Below are 15,713 nucleotides of genomic sequence, written 5' to 3'. Positions count from 1 at the left end.
ATATGTAGAGTCATCCAGTTCTAAAATTAATTATATAGCTTTCTTCTTCCAACATTACACTCTCAACTAAAGCAAGTGCATTTGATTCTTCTGACATTGACAATAGAGGGAACTTGGAGATAAACCAAAAAAGTTATTGGGTATAAAACATCGGTAAATGAAATGAAGGTGAGAGAAAGACATATATTTTTTCATTCTTATGTACAGAGTAGTGATTCTTCCTTCCTTCTTTTAGCATTTTTTAAAATTACTATTTGTGATAGCCGCCTTCTCTTTCTGATTTTCTTTCTTTTTGAGTATGTTATTCCAGAACCACCTCTTTATCTCACTGGAGTGGCTATCTGTATTCACAGTAACCTCTGTTCTACAAAGAATGTCTTTTAAAGAAAGAATCTTTTATCACAAAGAAACACTGGCACTTACTTTATTTTTAACCCCTTTTCTTAAAATATTTGTCTAAATACTTAACTATGGGAAGGGTAAGACTTGAATAACACAGAGAACATGTTGTGCCTCTTCAATTCAAGGACAGCGTGCACACATGAAGGCTTAAAAGTCTAAATCCGAAAGTAGGTGAAGCAATGAGACATGATGAATTGATTTGGATAGTTCCAGAGTTCTGGACTGCTTGATCTGCCATCCCAACGATTTTCTTGAGGACATTACTTTTCAGCCTGCCCTACACAACAGTGAGAACAAGACTCCTGGGAAGTTACCATCCCCAAAGCTACAACAGGTTACAGAGATTCCCCCAGGCTCCAACACCTGTGTCAGGTCTTTTTTCACTAGTTCACCTGGTTAAATCACCCCTAGTATAAGAAGGCTTAATTAATTCAGCAGTTTAGAATGGGTCCTAAGACCTCATTCTGTCTTGGTAAAATGTAGTTTCAGGAGTCTCCCAGTGCAGTTCTTTCTGTTAGTCAAGCCTTTTTCATTCAGAAATAACTCCACTTCTGTGAGCATCTGGATAGTGTGGTGCTGAGTGTGTCACATTTTCTCACAGCTAGACTGGTTAGAATGAAAACTCACCTCTGGGATATCCAAAGATAAACCTATTAATCACCCTGAAAAAAAAGAGGTGGATTCCAGCCCCAACATTTGAAAACAGTGCAACACACCTGAGGCTGTGCAAAAGAACTTCAGTGCCTGAATGCTTATCCTGAATCACTGGGCTTCAGGTTTCAGGGGAATGTTACAGTGAGCTGAGGCCCTTGTACACAAAAAATTCTGGGGATTTGGGGTAGGTAATGAAAAAGCTGTTATTAAGAATGGTTTGCATTTTTTCTTCAAGTAGTGCAAAGTAATAATTAAATCATAGCAGAGATCAAGTTGTGGTGCATATTAGAAATCTACTAATAGCTGTTAGTTTGGGAAGATTTGGCTGGCTACCTGTGACAATTCAGAACAGCTCCAGAGGGACTTGTTGTGAAGTTCAGCACTCCATTCTAGACTCAAATCCTCTTTTTTCATCTGCCAATTACCTTTCTCCTTGTTGTTTATGATCTTGATTTACTGATACCAGTGACTCAGGCAGACCTGGAATGAGAATTGGGACCTCCAGTCTCCTGAACCTGCCTTCCACTTTCAGGTCCAAGTTGCAGGGCTGGAGCACTGCCGCTTGCACAAAGACCTTTCGCTCCTCCAAGTGTTCTAAAGGTTGTTCTCCCCAGGCTCAGTACCATATACTCCTGTGTACAAGCTGAACCTTTGAGGAAAAGGAAGGCATTGTTACCTGCTTGTTTTGTTGGAGAGCATCTCAAACTGCTGCAAGGACCCCCTGAAGAAACCTTAGGGAATCCAGTGAGTTGGCTGAACTATCATACATGCCTAGTTTATAGGAAATCCTCCTGGTTTCACAGAATAAAGGTCATTTGCATTACGGGGAAGGCTGGCAAAAGGCTGACCTGAGACAGAGTGAATCTCAGCTGTGGGATCAGCTGTTCCTTTAGAATTCCCCCCCACCCCCAAAATCAGCCTTTAAACAGTGATTTTTCTGCAGTGTGGATTTTGAGGTTTGGAACAAGACGATTGCTGAAGTAAAGCTGGAAGATTGCTAAGAAAAAAATAATGATGATTGGCAACTTAGTTAATACATTTGAAAGTCAAGGTGCAGTTACTGAAGCATTAGCTCAAGGGAAAAAAAAAGAGATTCAGTGCTGGAGTCTAGAGGATAGATGAAAATCTTCAGAACGATCAGGATTTATGGATGCTTCGTCTCCCACCTGCTGGCACTGGGAGTAAGGATCCACTTGTAAAAGCCTCCAAAGTAATTTTAAGAATTAGTGAAGTGAAACTGCGTGTTGTAGAAAAGAGCTGAAGTTTGGTTTATGCCTAGAAGGCACCTGTAATTTTACTTTAAGGGTAGGTGGGTTAATCTCTTTGTTTTGCAGTTCTTGGTGATGTGCCATTAATTCTAGCAACTCCAACTTCAGTGAAACATTACGACTGGCACCACAGAAAAGAAAGAAATGCACAGTGCTTGCAGAGCGGTGCGGGAAGGATGGCCTCATGATTATGGCTTTTGATGGGGATCCCTGAGCTCTGGGCCAAATCCCAGCTCTGCTACATACCCTCTCCCTGGACTAATCAATGAATTTGTGTTACCTCCATTCCCTACTATCAAATGGAGGCAACGATGCTTTTTTTCATTCAGCCGTCTGTTCTGTCCATGTGGATGATAAGCACCGGTATAGGGCTCTCTCCAGATCAACAGACTTGCAATAGCCCACTCATGGGGTCACCTGGAGCATTTCACTGCCGTTACCAGTGATGAGGTAACTTACTAACATCTTAGGGACTGCATGCAAATAATAAATTGCAAGTTCTGTAGTACAAGCCCAGTTTGAACACATGAGATTGGCACCGCTTTCCAAGTCAGGAAAGACATCCTCTATGGCAGGATTTTCAAACATACCTAAAGTAGGTGCCAGACTTAAACATTGAAGCTCTTTCTGTCTTGAACAGTAGCCTGGATCTTTAATGCTCTCCTGAACAGATCTGTCCTGTTTGCATCAGCTAAATCAGTTGCAATAGGAGACAATCCATCTCACAGAAGAGTGTAAGTCCTCGTGAAAGTCAGTATTTGAAAATTGCACCCTGGTGCACACAGCCTTAAACACGCTTTGTGATATTGTCTATCTTGAAAGTTGCAATCCTGGCAAGTCTTCAAGAAAAGCCTGAACCAACACCAAAGTGATCTGTGTGATGCTTATTCATCTTTTCTCTGCAATTCAATCCTCTTTTTGCTTTCTCTCAGGCTTGTGGGAATGCAGAGATGCACTCATGGAAGGGAAACTGTTTTATAGATGGATTAAACTGGTAGGAAAGCTTTATATAGGTTGTTACAACTTTGAATAGAAATTGCTGAGCCCCTGATGTGTGGAGCTGAGCTTTGCTCTTCCTTTTCTTGTAACTGGCCCCATGTCACAGCAGATCTCATGTCAGATCTTCTGCTTCCTCCTGATCCCAGGGATCAGATATTTCTCCCTTTCTTGAAAGTCTAATCTTTTGGGGTTTATGTGAGATTTTGTTTTAAATAAAAGTCTACTGTCTTTTTCTGTCATTACCTCTCCATCTGATAGCTTTTCAGCATCAGATTTTTTGAAAGTGATACTGGTATTTAACAAGCCCATAATTTGCCCATTTTCCTTTTAAACACTTGTTGATAAAGATAATGTAAAATAACAAAATGTATTTACTTTAGAAATTAATGGGTTTGCATCACTTTTTTCCTCAAATAAATCAATACCATTTCAAAGTCATCAGCAGCTGGTGTCATAATCAGCCCTGTGGAGATAAACATATAAAAGCGTATGAAGAGGAAAAAAGCCCTTGTTAACAGATGCTACTAACCAGGTTTTATAAGCAATCTCAAATAAAAGAATGTATTTAAAATCTGAAGCTTAGAATTGTCACTGTACTGACACAGTCCCCTCTCTGGCCAGAGAATACAGCCGAACAACCCTTTTGAGCTCTGCAAGTGGAGTAACTTCCCTTTGAATGGAAATGCTCTGGACACAGCAGACAATCAGCTTTGCTCCCTGGGACCATCAGGGATGATCACTAGAAAGCAGCACAAGATGATTACTCCCTCTACGCTGGGAAAAGTCTGCTCTAGTGTCTTTCACAGCATGCCAGTTCAGAGCTGTTATCATCAGGCGGACTCCAATTTTGTGCCTTAAAATGCATTCCATTTTTCCTACAGCTTTTACTAAAATAGGCTGAAATTCAGGAAGTATGTAGGCAAGGGCCTAATTTTATGCCCCTGCTTTTAAGTCCATTTGGCTCTAATAATGCTTCTTGGGCAGCTGAATTTAGCAGAAATGCCTTGATGAATCAGGCCGAAGGAGGTTGCCAAACCTGTCTTCCCTGGGGAATGAAGACACCTTTGTCCTGTCCCAGGTACTGAGCCAGTTCCTCTGGGTCATGCACAACACATCGGCTTTGGGATGAAGGCCTGTGCTGGTACTGTGGACACAGCATTGAAGGGGTTAAACTAACTTGCAATTTTTAGAGGAAACAGTTCAAAGGCAGTTTCCTAATATGGGTTTTAGGAGGATGTCCCATTTACTACAAAACAAGTCTGTTGCTCTTTTGATGCTTTTCAACTGCCAGAAATACTATTATCTAGATTACATTTTATCACGTTTTCTGGGTATTTCATACTGATAAGGTTTTATACAGGATCATTACATATGAGAATAGATTTAATCCTGTTTTTAGTAAGCTTAAAGGACACTGAGAGATTATTTATGTAATAAGATGCAAAGTTGCTATGGAAAATGCTATAGCAACCTAACATCTTCACAAAACCAAGCAGCCACTTGTGACAGCAATCTAAATTTACATTTATTTTAGTGTCATTTTATTGACATTCTTAGTATCTCATTTTGACAGCACGTTAAAATATGTTTTGTGTTCATGCTAGAACAAAATTAACGGCATGTTGTTGGAATGAAGATGATGCTTATAATTTTTGGAGATAATTTTATCGTATTTCATTTTGTGCAAATAGCATTGAAATAGTAGTGAAAATAAGTTTGGGTCCATCCCTCTATTTGTAATAGAGCAAACAATGCACATTGAAAGTAATATTTTACAAGTCAGTGAAAGCTAAACTGTTTTTATTTGGTTTATATCTGAATGAAAATATTTTTAAGAAAAAAATTATTTTCTTATTATTTTTTATATCCTATATCTTTTATTATAACTTTCCCAGTTCAGGATACAGGCTATAATCTTTCATTAGGTTTCATAAAGCAGGGCATCATTTCTGAATGTGTAGACTTGCAGTTTGATAGGGAATTGCCCTATTTCCTTTTCCAAAACATATGATAACAGTACACATTGCTCCTTAGAGGTTAAATAAAAAGGGAAAGAAAAAACAAACACCAAGTGACAAAACAGTTTGAACTCTGTCCTGTGCTCATTGCAGTTAATAGTGAAACTCACATTGACTTCAATGGCAGCAGAAGCAAGCTCTGTATATTGATTTTCTCCATCCCCCTCCATTAAGAATCCTGAAGTGCAGCTGTAACATTGTTGAAGTGGGATGTTGGCAGCAAAATCAATAAAAGACAATACTAGGACATATGCTGTTTTCAGATTCCTCACAATCTGATATAGCTGGTATTAGCATTCTTCTCCAAATTACACTTCATGCTTTCTATAAAGTGACCTTCCTTATAGTGCCTTCTCCAATATAAAGCTTTTGTGCTCTTATTCTCATGTTTAGCCTTCAAGAGAATGAGCCCTATTTATAATGGTGAAGATGGTTGATTCTGAAGAGAGCATAAAGAACAGATTCCTTCAAGAGAGGCTTCAGCCTAAACCCTATTTCTGACTTCCACTGAAACATCAGTTCTATTATTGTTTAAACTAAGTCTCTGGGTTTAGGCTTTCTTAATTATACTGCCCTTCATGCCCTGTTGTTTTTATAAACCCTTTTCACCCCAGCACATTAGAGAAGCTTGCAGATATTGCTTGAGGTGGAGATTTAGGTGCCTTCTTATCCACCATTAAATCCAAGAAACATTGGCCATTGCTAAGATGTTGTAGGAAATAATGATCAGAAAGCAGAGTCTTTTCTAATGTCAATACAAGCTTCTAAACTTATAATTGCAGGTTTGGGGAGCATCCTTATGTCATGAGACATGCAAGGCCAGCCGAAGTTTCCAAAGCATTAAAAGCTTCCTTTTCAAAGTGGCAGCTTTTCATTCCTTGTGTGTCCAGCTAACTGGCAGTCTGTGATGTGGTTACATGCCAGGAGTTAAAAACACATCCAGCAGAGCTCATGCTTGAAGCTGGATGGCTACAGAGGCTCCCAAAACTAGTGGTAGTTAGTGATGTTGGTTTACTTTGATGGGTGAATCTTTGATTCATAGCAGTTCATGATGTCCTGCTCTTTGGTTTTAGCTTAAACACCATCTCAAGAAAATAAGCTTCTTACTAATTATACATATCCATAGTATAGCATTTTTGTGGCCAATATATTGAAGGATTTGGTTCATAAAGTTGAAAGCCAAGTGGATTCAAATCTGCTTGGAGGTGAGTGATCTTTTAGCCTTATTTGGGTGTTGATTCAAGGCAGAGAGAAGAGAAAACAGAACAGTCCTCCAGGATATAAAATGTCAGACTGGCAAACTAGATACGATACCAAAACTATGTAATTTTATTCCACTTCTCTGCTAGTTCCAGCATGTGACTCCTTGAAGACCAGCACACAGAATTCTAAAGGAGGAAAATTGTTTTGTTGTTTTGTTGGTTTTGTTGTTTTTTGTTTTGTTTTGGTTTGTTTTTTTTTTTTTTAATTAGGCGTTCTAATTGCTTTTTGTTTTTCCTTTCAATGGGCAAACTAGTTTGCCAACTTTTTGTTTATGTATCCAGCCCTCCACATATCTGATGCTTTGCAAGTTTCATCAGGTGCAAGAACTGTGCCAAGCATGTCTTTGTAGCACTTGTAATCTGTGATTGCTGAGCCGCTTCTACAACTGCCAAATGCCCACCTCACATGTCAACCAGGGATCTCTCTGAAGAGATTTGGGTGGTTGCTAGCCCACAGCACTAGTTTCTTCATTGCTTCTTTGTCATGCATCAGATATAGACTGTCTTCCCTCTTAAATTTGTCTGAGGCAAGCGAGCACATTTTAACAGTTGAGGAAGACCATTATAAAAAGCAATAGCTCTCCTCATGTTGTTCTATTATCAGGTAGTCATCTGTCTCATCATGTTTTCTTGATAGATTTTAAGATGTGTGTGCTGTTAGACCTTGATCCCACAAGCTATTGCCTGCTGCTCAGAGCGTTTGCACTCACCTTCTGCACAACACTTGCAGATAGAAAGTCCTAAGCAGTGGTTTACCCAGAAAGTCTGGTACAAGGATTATTTCACAGTTATGTCTTCAAAGTTACACCCTTTTTGCAAATTTCAGTAAGTGGTCTGTTTCAGAAAGGACTGCAAGTATCACTAAGCCCTGTAGAACTCTGTCATCTGCAAGTTTGTAACACATTTTATTTTTCAGTAGCTGAGAAAATGCCTACTAAACATGTTAAGTTGTGGAGAAGCACGTGGCCTCTGTCTGCAGATACTGAATGTGATGGAAGCAGGATGAAGAGGAGAAAAAGAGCTTTTGCCTTGCAGATACAGCTCTTCTGGACACCCTTCCATTCACATAAGGGTTAAATGGCTCAAGAAATGCTGTCTCTGAATGGGAGAGTCAAGAAATTACAAGCTTCATGTGATCATTTGCTTATGCCTTCTTAAAGGGCTAAAAACATACTCCCATATTTAAGATCCCATACTTAAGATACTCCCATATTTAAGATACTTTATCTAAGGCCAAAGTATCTAAGCAGATATTTCAATATTATGCACAATTTTAAAAGAAAGATTAGCTCAGCCCTCCAATCCAGTACAAGGTCAGAGTGATAGCTGGATAAATACTTTCCTGCAATTTAAGGTGCAATAGGATTTTGTACAAAACTGGTTTATCCTCACATTTACAGAAAGCACTTTATGTTTATGAACAAAATTTGCCTATTATAAATCAGAACAATTCAAACCACCACAGTAACTTAAAACACTCAGATCATCCCTTTCTTCCCTAATGAATGTGACAAATTGAGGGATTCATGTGCAAACTGTCAAGTTTGTTTCCAAGTAGTGACTACAGTTTCTTCATATTTATAAGTAAATCCTACAGATTATTTTTTTCAAGTTGTTACAGTGATGCTGGGCCTGAATGCAATTCCTAATTTGGCTGCCAACAGCAGCAATGCAGCCATGCATCTCGCTAATGCCAGTGTTCATTGTTTCATTCTGAATAAAAATACAGCAATTACTTTGACTTCCTAAGAAGTAACCATCAGTAACCCACCTACACAGAGGTTCACCTATATCACAATGTTTGAATATCCTAAGTAATTTGTGTATCACATGTACACACATACATACAATCCATTTATGCAATATATGTAAGGTTAACATGACATACATGAAACACAGAGCATTCGTCAGTATCTCCTGTGCTATGCAGAGTTCAAGTGTCTGTACCCTCAGTTGCAAAGCACCATTAATAAAAGCAGCATTTTTCCATTACTGATATGAGAGAGGGTCATCAATGCCACTTGGCATCTTCCCAGTAACCAATGCTTTTCTCACTTGAGCGAACATACTCCTTTATCCTTGAGACTAAAATCTCCTCTGTTCGCTTTTAGTGTTACAGGAATACGGTCGGGTTTTTTAATACCATTGATTAGAGGAAAAAATCACTCTTTGCTGGCATCTTTAAAGCACAGTGTCTGTAAAAGTGTTGTAACAGTTCAGTTTCTCAGGAAAAAAAGCAAAAGATTCAGTACTTGATTAATTATATTTAACTGAGGCATCAGTTACTGGTAAACATAAAGTATCTGAAAAATTCACCTCATCACAAACCAAATAATAAACAGTGAAAAGGAAAGATTTTTACTGAATTTTGAAAATATCTGAGAACTGCTACTGTTTTTGATTAAAGTTATACCCCTATGTTTTCTTATGATGGCTTGCTTCCTATGCCCCTAGTCCAAGAGGAGAACCAAGCAGGAAGGGCAATGCAACAACCAACCCAACTAACAGTCTACCCATCACAGTTGTCTGTGAAGAGCCAACTCTTCCCTCTTCTCTCTCCCCTGATGCATATGCCAAGTCATTTGGGCTTTGTACATACCATGGTGGTAGCAGAAGAAATGCAACCCAAAAAGGAGAGGAAAAAAGGGCCCTTTGCTTTAAAGAGGTGACCTGGAGAAACTGGTCTCAGCGGGGCAGATTAACTAGCAACTGTCAAAATATCATTTACAAGCTATGTAGATGCCTGTTCTCCAAAGAGGTGCTGTCAAGTAAAATAGACCTAAAATGTGACAGGCTTTGATATTATTGTAGCCAGGTGGTCTCTTCCAAATTCTAAATATGCATTTCAGTAATGGGATGTGACATCTTTGTAGGAAAAGTCCAAAACACTTAATGGTGCACTTTACCTGGGACACAACTGGGTAAGAGGTCACTGGAGAATGTACTGCAAAATAAGTATGAGTGAGGTAAGAGAGAAACATCTGGAAATGTCAGGCAAGTGGGAATTACAAAAGAATGAAAAGATGGACCAAGGTGTTTGGAGCTGAAGGAGGAAGTGAACTGAATGGTACCAGTAGAGAGGTAAAAGAGAGGAAGGCACAAAGAGAGGGATAGAAAGATTGGTTTTAAGTGGAAGATCAGGCTCCTGTCTTTTGAGCCCTTTAGAGAAAGTTGGTTCATTGTTCAGGTGGGTTTTCTGCAGTCTAGTGATCCCAAACTGAGCTCCTGAGTGAATGATCGTTTGTAAGACTGTAGTAAGTAATCTGCATCTTATTTCTAGGACTGGCTAAAACGGTGAGATTAAATTGCCTTGTTAGTGTTTTTAATTAAAAATCAGAGTTTGTGAGAGCATGGTGAAATACCCAGAGCTGGTACTTACCCACAGTCTAGAAAGTTTGGAAGCCACTAGTCCAGAAACTTAAAGTGGAGGTTTTCAGTTAATGATCTCTCTAGGGCTTTAAATAAAATGTCAGCTATCGTGAGACTCATCATAACACCACAGGAGTTGGCAGCACTGCTCTCTGGGGCATTCTTAGTCCACTGCAGAGCCAGCATTTGCGTGCTACATTGTTATTAGGCCCAGCTGGACTGTAATCTGCCCTCCCTTTCCCTACACCTTCTTTGCCATTTACAAAGACATATGCTTCATTACACAAGAAATAATAAGCCTTCATAAAACTGGTGAGCCACGTGTAGTAAATCTAGGGAAGAACAGTGCTATTGCTGAAGTCTGCTAAGAAATAAGTTTTGTAGACTGAGAAAATCTCTCTTCAGAGAAGTGCTTTGGTTTCTCAAATATTACATCTGTCTGTCCTGGATGGGATGGTTAAAACTGCAGTTAAATGATGGTGCAACTTTTCTTTTTTTTTTTTTTGGCAGCATCCTTCCATTTACTAATTGTTCACCAGCAAGTTTTATGTGAATAGGAAGCCTGAAAATAATTCTCATGAGTGTTTAATTTGAACATCTGGTATCATCATGAACATAACTGGTATAATGGGCTTCTCTGCGTTGAACATAGGCTGCATAGTTAGGAAATGACTTTGAAGCAACTGCACCTGAATAAAGCAAGTTTTGTAAAAGAGTAAATCTCCCTCCCAGTGTGCAGGCCCTAACTCTCACTAACATTAATGACAATAACCCCTCCTCATATAGGATAATTTGTGCTCTTAGAGTATGCCTAACATTAGAAAAAAATGTGGAAATTGCTTCATTGTTTGGTTATGTTATGTCTGAATGGGGAAAGAAAAAACTGTTTATAGCTAGGTTAGTTTGTAATTGCCCCAAATTATTTATTTTTATACCATTCTAATTCTATTTTCAGAGTTTATTCACGCTGGTTACCAAGCTGCTTTCAAGCTTTAACCAAAGGATTTATTTTAAAAAAGCTAAGTGACATAGTCTATTTTGGTGGAAACATGAACAGCAATGGAAGAGGCATTTATTAAAGAATGCAGTATAGGAATAATGTTGCTTTTATCTGCTAATATCAGACATATTTCTAGGCACCCATCACTGACATCCAAGCACTATTTAGGTTGGTGATCAGCTATTTAGTAGCTTTCTGTAAAGAAAAGAAAGGGTGCTCTAGGAACTTAAGGCAATGGATCAAAACCATCTTAGATATCAGAGGACTCAGCAGTCTGACTTTTCAGTAAAATGGGCTGAGAAGGTGCCTCAAAGCAACTGAGGTGTACCTTGGTCTTACTCTTCCAGAAAGCTTCTTGGAGATACCATCAAAGAGTTGCTTTCCCAAATACCTTTGAACTGTGCACAGAGTATGTGTAACTAAAACTTATTCTCAGAGCTCAGATTTTATGGTAGGGTTTATAAAAGTCAGGTGCGACACAAGTGGATCTATACCTGGGCAGCTGTAGATAATAACAGCCTCAACTCGTTCTGCCAGGAGCTAACTAGTGGAAAATACAGAGAGAGGGTCAGCCTTGACAGTTGTGGTGGAGACATAGGTTAACACTTCTCTAGTTGCTCAGTGTGTTCCCCTACGTCAGAGGCTATCGAGCTTTCTGTCTGCAATGAGGGGCATGCCTTTTTTCCCACCACCTCACAGACCTCCTGCAAACCCAGACTTCCTATTCACCTCAAGGTATGGGTTACTCACTGGCATCACCTCACTCATCCCCTGCCACTGAGTGACCACAATGGAATCCTCAGACTGTGGCACAAAATTTAATTTCCTGTGGGCTGGAACACCAAGTAGAATCTTATGTGATAAAAATGAATGAGGGTCCAGTGGTCCTGTCTAGTCTATGAAGCTGAAAGTTTTTCCTTCAAGGCAGTCCCAAACAATTTCAGCATCACCCTTTCTTGACATGTGACAGCATGCATACATCAGTGTATGCCCTCACATTCAACATGAAACCAGGTCCACTACTCCCTTTTGTACTCTTCCTCCCTACACCCAGTAAGTGTTAAAAATGCCACTGCCTTTCTTGTGCTACCACCAGCAGTCCTAACATCCTTCCTTTCCTCTTCCTTTACATATTGAACTCGGGTCCAAAATTTTCGTTTGTTCCACGTAGCTCTTCCTAGAATTTGACCTCTACCTAAAGGCAAAATTTATGCCCATACCCAAACCTTGTGACCTCATGTTTGACTTCCAGTAATTCCTTTGGCCCTCACTTTGAGCCCTTTCTCAAGATAACACACAACAGATCTCCTAAGATATTTCTGCTACACTTTTGATAAGACCACCTTCCTTATGAATGACAAATGCCATTATTGTATAATATACCCTGTTCTCTACAGCATCAAGACCCTTCCAGGTCCTCCAGAAACCTTTTTCCTTGCTGATTTTCCCCTGTTTGTACTGCTTCACAGTTCCCTTATTTGAAAAAGAAGTAAGCTAGCTAGAAGCCAGGGATAGCTTTTATTGTTTGTATTTACAGTTACACAAAATTACAGTTTGTGTTCTTATTTCTCTCCTCTCACATTTCTTCAGTCCCTCAAGCTGAAAACTCTTTGAAGAAGTAGCTGTGTCTTTCAAGATGGCTTTTTTGACATTGTAAATGTTCTACAATGGGAGTGATGCAAAAAATTACCATAATAACAGCCATCATTTTGACAGTTTTTGATGCTTTTCTTGTTACTATTATCTAAAGGAGCATTATATCATTTAAAATGTTATTTTCAAGTCAGGAAATTTGGATAATGGCATTAGTATAACTCACATGTCAGGAAGGTTTGGGAATATGCTCTTCATCTGTTTTCATCCATGTCACTGTATTAATACATTGGCTAAAGTTCCAAAATCATGAGAAATTCTGCTGAAGATGTTAGACCAAAAGTCTGAAGATAGACAAATAATCCCAGAAGTTTTCAGTTTTATCCTCTATTTCTATACAAGTATAGAAGAACCTATAGGAAAAAAAAAATCTATAGAAAAAGTTCTTCTAGGAGGACCTAAGGGAAGTCCATGCTCTTGAAGTTACAAGAAGGTTTTTTGTTATTGTTGCTAGCGTTTGCTTATTTGTTTTTCAGATACCACTTCCAGACTGCCTCAGACTCTTGAGATAACCTACTGCCTATGCATTTCAGCTCAGAGTGTACCCAGTATGTGAATTAGTAGTCTGCCATTAGTGCTAACTGTAATGTTATTAGAGCACCATCTAATGAGAAATGCACAGCACAGGTGTGCATTAGTAGAACTGGTAGAAAATTTTGAATTCTCCCTGATTTCCTCAATAAATAGATACATTATTTCCTGATAAGATGTGAGTCATAAAATGATACAAATACCCTGTAACACCTGTGAAGAATTACTCTATGTTGGCTCCAGTGGGCATTATTATGTATTAGGTTAAATGTAGTCACAGAGCACAGGTACAGATCAGTACTACTCATAAAGAAAGCACACTCCTAACTATCCAAGATAGATGTTCTAGAAAAATAAAGTTAATTGTTTCTTTCTTCTGAGACATCAGTCAATGACTGTGTCCTTAGACTTCAGTGGATTTCTGAACAGCCAGTCACTTCTGGTTTTAAAAAGAGTGTCTTTTTGATTTGGGTCTGGCCTGGGTCCACTAATTGGAGTTTACCTTGCCACTGAGCCTGTTGCCAAATTGTATATAGCACTTCTGCCTCTGCACAAGGAAATCACACTAACCTCTTAGATGACCTTAAAATATCAATGTGAAGGTTTCCCCCACTTACATATGTCTAATCTTCCTTCAGCTGCTTCTCTGAGACAGGCAGGTACCATTTTGCATCCCTCAGTGAAAATGCCATAAAGCGTATATTGAGCTTGTTTCCAGCTGTGTTTGTTTAGGTAGGAATATTTCCTTTTGCTTGCAGCATGGGCAGCTATTTGGGATTCGTGTCAGAGTTTTCTTTGCTATAGCTTCCTTGTATATAGTTCGTCTGTAAATGCTTTCAACGTTCATTGTCTTTTTATCCTAAGATGCTTTTGAGCATGTCTCAGATGGGATTTTGGCAATGAGTATCTGAATTACCAAACTTAAAATGGCTAGAGAAATAGCACTGAGATGTCCTGAGTAAACTTTTTTTTCCAACTAAAACTACATTCATCAGCTTTGCCAATGAAGTCATAGAAAAAATTTCTGTAAAAATTTGAAATGTATTTACTTTTTAAAATACAGATTCCCTTTCCCCAAAAATTATCCTCTAATTTTAATACAGTATTCATGAAGTGACTTTCTTTATATTATAATATATAATTATTATAAATGAAATATAATCTAAAAAAAATATTAGTAGTTTTATATATAATAGATATTTTGTTTGGAAGCAAAAAACACATTGAGCTGAATCCAGAATTATTTTAATTTTATGCATTAAATTATAAATATCTTAAAATTATAGTTATGTCAGGTCAACACAAAGAATGTTTCTCATTTTGTTTAAAACAGTTACCCAGTGTTGAATGAACTGAAGCCCCCGGGGTCCACCAGATGTCTGTCTTCGACTTATTCTCCTTTTCTGCTAACCACTCTGTCCGCACATGTTAGGAACTGACTATTTGTACCTTTAAATTAAATAGCAAAGGAACTACATGTATTTAATGTAATATAATTTGTGGACTCTTATCTATAATTAATTCATTTAAAAGCTTGTAACAATTTAGCATTCTGTTACACTGCTGCTGTATGTGTTGCATCCTTATTTAAGGACATATTTCTACCTTGGACTCTGTCTTTAATTGCTTACTATGAACGGCTGGGAAGATCACTAGAGTGTATAATAATGTTGATAAAAAATTGTACACCTCTGGGAATCCCGCCTAATATCAAAAACTTATCTCTGCTGTATTCTTAGTCTCTCACTTTGTTTGGGCTATTACCATTTTGTCTTAAAATAGTTTGTAACTTTTTCCAAACACAGCCTTTGTCTTCCAGTGTCTTCAATCTAGAATAACAGGGCACCCGTCCTTGGATGGGACTTCTTGGTAGTACTGCAATGTAATTATTGTCACATAGGTTTTAGTACAGCATAATAAAAACAATTTTTAAATAGCGGCATTCAGAGGTGCAACTCTGATTTTTTTTTTTTAGCAGTAAAAAAAATCTGTATTGTATTTTACAGGCAAAATGGGTAGCTGCCTTCACTGCTTATATATATTGTGACTTGTTCCATTTGGATGAGTGATTTTTTAAACCATAATAGGCTCATCACCTACAGGTTACTTACTTTCGCAATATGTCATAGCCCTTTCCATTTCCCCTAATTTACTGCCCCTGTAGCAGACATATGCTGTCCCTAGCCCCACTCAATAGACTAAACTCACCTAGGAGGCCAAAAAAGGAGTTCTTCAACGGGGTTGTAGTGTGACACAGAAAATACACAACAGCAGCCTTTCCAGGTAGGGCAGCCTGAACCTCAGCTGAATCTGGCTCCTAACTGACATTTCAGTGGGGATGATAATTAACAAGTACATAGGCCTTATGCCTTCCACTTATACAACAGCTCTCAGAAGTGGTTCTAGAGCTGGACTAGGTGATGGTCAGCAGATGAACTACTGCCCCCAAGCTACTGTAAAAACTTGAGTATACCCATGACGGTCTCCTTTTCATGCTCTCAGAGAGCAAAAGAGTAGACACTTTCTGGCTAGAATTGAGTATTACATTTAAAAAAAA

At 38.6% G+C, this 15,713-nt stretch overlaps 1 protein-coding gene across 11 annotated transcripts in view; it reads left to right on the top strand.

Annotated features, from left to right (window-relative positions):
- ENOX1 (ecto-NOX disulfide-thiol exchanger 1) overlaps nucleotides 1-15,713 on the top strand; it is a 380,057-nt gene that overhangs the window by 316,994 nt on the left and 47,350 nt on the right. The gene's annotated exons all lie outside the window — the stretch shown is intronic.

The sequence above is a fragment of the Athene noctua genome, chromosome 1, assembly GCF_965140245.1.
Source record: "Athene noctua chromosome 1, bAthNoc1.hap1.1, whole genome shotgun sequence".
Taxonomy (NCBI): Eukaryota; Metazoa; Chordata; class Aves; order Strigiformes; family Strigidae; genus Athene; species Athene noctua.
Note: the sequence above shows the minus strand (reverse complement) of the source record. Positions and strands in the feature narration are given on the sequence as shown.